The sequence below is a fragment of the Lactuca virosa genome, chromosome 1 (assembly GCF_052849685.1).
Source record: "Lactuca virosa cultivar CGN04683 chromosome 1, Lactuca_virosa_CGN04683_v6, whole genome shotgun sequence".
Classification (NCBI taxonomy): Eukaryota; Viridiplantae; Streptophyta; class Magnoliopsida; order Asterales; family Asteraceae; genus Lactuca; species Lactuca virosa.
Window position 1 is genome coordinate 50,745,347 of NC_136426.1, and position 3,847 is coordinate 50,749,193.

Here is a 3,847-nt window from a genome sequence, read left to right on the forward strand (position 1 = left end):
CATATGGTATTAACAAACAGTAATAAAAAATTTGTTCTGAAAATAATCCCTGAATCTAATGATTCTTTAATTCTCTCTTCAACATCTGATGGTCTCATAGCCTTGAAATTGTACTGTTGCTTCCAATCCATTAATTCTTTTCCTTCACATTGATCAGTGTTATATATATCTTTTCCACCTAGAGGAATTCCAAGCAAATCATGAACAAGTTCTGGTGTTATGTCTATCTTTGCATTAGGTAGATGGATTTTCATATCTGATGGATTAAATGAATTCACAACAAAACGTGCCAATTTCCCAGAAATTCCATTGGTTGCAATTCTCAGCAAAGATCCCAATCCCATTTATCTAACAACTTTTTTCTGTTCTTTGTTTAAAGATTTAACAATATCATAAAACTTCTTTGGGCTCTTTCTTGTTCTCAAAGATACTCTGTCATTTGGATTTATTTGCACTTTTGCCTTTTTTCTTTGACTACTTCCAGAGTCTTTGTTTTTCTTTTTCTTTTTCCTGTTAGTCAATAATTTTCATAAGCTTCTTATAATATAACATATATACTATAAAATAACTAACAATACAAGAAATTCACATGTGAATTTGTTTTGAAAAATATAATATAATACATAAAATAAACATGTGAATTTATTTATAACTTTGTAAATTAAACATGTGAATAGTAATAAACAAACCTGTTACTTTTTCATCAAATTCTTTCTTTACAAGGCTATCATCAACTTTAATAGGAGCCACAAATTTTTTGTATTTAATCATTTTAAGTCTTGGACTCTGTCTGATTTCTGTTCATGTTTTAACAAAATTAATAAGAATTAATTTTATAATATCAAATTCAATTATAATTTTATAAATACTAACCTTGAGTTGTTTTCTTTTCAGGTGTCTTGAAAATAGATTTGTCTTGCTTCATCGACTTTTTCGTTTTTGTTTTTTGTAATCTTGGACTCTGTCTGATTTCTGTTCATTTTAAAAAAAATTAAAGATAACTGATTTTATATATTAAAGTAAATTATAATTTTATAAATACTAACCTTGTGTTGTTTTCTTTTCAAGTGTCTTCAAAACAGATTCATCTTGCTTCATCAATTTTTTTTGTTTGCTTTTTTTAAATCTCATCACCTTCTAAACTTTTTTCTTTTTCAGCATTTTCATCAATAGTCTTTTCATCTTTAATTTTTCTTAATTTATTAACTATTTCCACCACGGTTCTCCTTGCTGTGTTTTTTGTATATTTTTTTGAACCTTCAACTACACAATGTGAAATTTTTAATATCAATGTCAAAAATATAAGTAGTATTATGAAATACATGTCAAACAATAGAAAAATGAACATGTGATGATCAAATTGAAAAAACTTTTTAGAAATTCACATTGCGAATCTGTTAGGCTATAAGCTATATCCAAGATTCACATTGCGAATTTATGCATTTAACAGCAAAAGAATTTGAGGTTCACCAAGTGATGTACACATACACATGGTGAATTTTTAAAATTATTTTGTGCATAGTGAATACAAACAAAAGTGTTGACCCACTTGCAAAAAAAAAATTAACATATTCACATTGTGAATCTGTGTGAATGTGAGACATACATCCAAGATTCACATTGTGAATTTATGCATTTAACAGCAACATAGTTTGAGGTTCACCAAGTGATGTACACATACACATGGTGAATTTTTAAAATTATTTTGTGCATAGTGAATACAAACAAAAGTGTTGATCAACTTGAAAAAAAAATTTAAGAGATTCACATTGTTAATCTGTGTGAATGTGAGACATACATCCAAGATTCACATTGTTAATTTATGCATTCAACAGCAAAAGAGTTTGAGTTTCACCAAGTGATGTACACATACACATGGTGAATTTTTAAAATTATTTTGTGCATAGTGAATACAAACAAAAGTGTTGACCAACTTGCAAAAAAGACAAAATTGCAAAAATGGTCCATGTAGTATGCATTTTTCTGGGGTTTTAGTCCAAACCTCGGCTTTTTTGGGTTGGTGGTCCTTTTGAGCTACTTTGCTTGTAGTTTTGGTCCCTGTCCAAACGAAAAAGACTATTATACCCTTAATGAATTTATTTTTCATTTTTCTTTCACCTTTTAATATTATTATTATTATTAAATATAAAAGTGGGCCCACTCACTCTCTCTCTCTCTCTCTCTCATTTTCTATCAATAACAAAACACACTCAGATTTTTCCACGTTTGTGAAGAACTTAAACATGAACCTTTGAATTTTCTGCAAGCCTGCTCAAGAACAAGATAAACAAGACCAGGTGTAACAGACCAAAGATCGACACAACCCTTTGTGAGCCGTCGGAGCCGCCAGCCATCTTCATCAGTAATCCTCAACTTTCCGGCAAGAAGGGTTTCAAGATCTTCAGCTCCATCTTGAACGCCGCCACTACCACTGATCAATACAACCACCACACCCAAAAGATATGCCCACAACCACCGGTCAAATCGCCACTAGTGTTGAACCTGTTTGAAAACCCTCAGATCTGAAAGCCGATGTCATCTTGATCTCGTCATCGTTACTAGAGACGAACCAAGATCTGAAGATTTAGGGTTTTTCCTCCAACACCACTTCCATGTTCTTCCCTTCAAAAAAGTTCTTTTTTCCCTAAAAAACATTGGATCAAACTTAAATTCAAAGGCAAAACAAGATCGATGTATCTAAACAATGTTGTTAATAATTGAGGAAAAAAGACTTATATAAGTAACATTTTGTAAAATCGGTGTATCTATACAGTAGATGTCCACCTCTGGCTCTGCTTCCACCCTCTCTCACTTCTTTCCAACAAACTCTCAAGCTTCCCTTTGTAATTATGCATCTGTATCATCCCGGCACCGGTGGTGGCCGAGATGGGTTGTTTATTGACGGCTATGGGTTTTTTTCAGTGAGTACTATGCCTTCTAGGTAAGTTAATGATTTTGGGGCTAGGTGATGCTGGTGTTATGTGCCATTTCACCATCGTACTTCTTGTTGACATTCTTGTCTCGCTGCTTCTTCAATCACATAAAGGGTTTTGAAGCGAATTGAAGAAGGAACAAAATTTGGTATATGTTAGAAGTACAAAATAGTCATGTCGATGTTAATTTCACTGGATTTAATTGATTTTGTGGAAATTTGGTTAGGAAAAAGATGAATACATTTTGGAAAATTTGTATCGATCTGAGTTTTTGTTCCAACGAAGAAGACGAGAGAGAGAGAGAGAGAGAGAGAGAGAGAGAGAGAGAGAAAGAGAGAGAAAGAGAGAGAGAGAGAGAGAGAGAGAGTATGTGGGCCCTCTTTTATATTTTTAGTTATTAAATTATTAAAACAGATATTAAAAATGTAAAAATAAAAATAAAAGGGTATAATAGTCATTTTAATTTTTGGAGGGACCAAAACCGCATACAAACTAGGCCAAAAGGACCATGAAGCCAAAAAAGTCGAGGTTTGGACTAAACCTCATAAAAAATGCATACCACGGGGACCATTTTTGCAGTTTTGTCTGCAAAAAAAAAATTAAGAGATTCACATTGTGAATCTGTGTGAATGTGAGACATACATCCAAGATTCACATTGTGAATTTATGCATTTAACAGCAAAAGAGTTTAAGTTTCACCAAGTGATGTACACATACACATGATGAATTTTTAAAATTATTTTGTGCATAGTGAATACAAACAAAAGTGTTGACCCACTTGCAAAAAAAAAAATAAAAAAATAAAAAAATTTAAGAGATTCACATTGTGAATCTGTGTGAATGTGAGACATACATCCAAGATTCACATTGTGAATTTATGCATTTAACAGCAAAAGAGTTTGAGGTTCACCAAG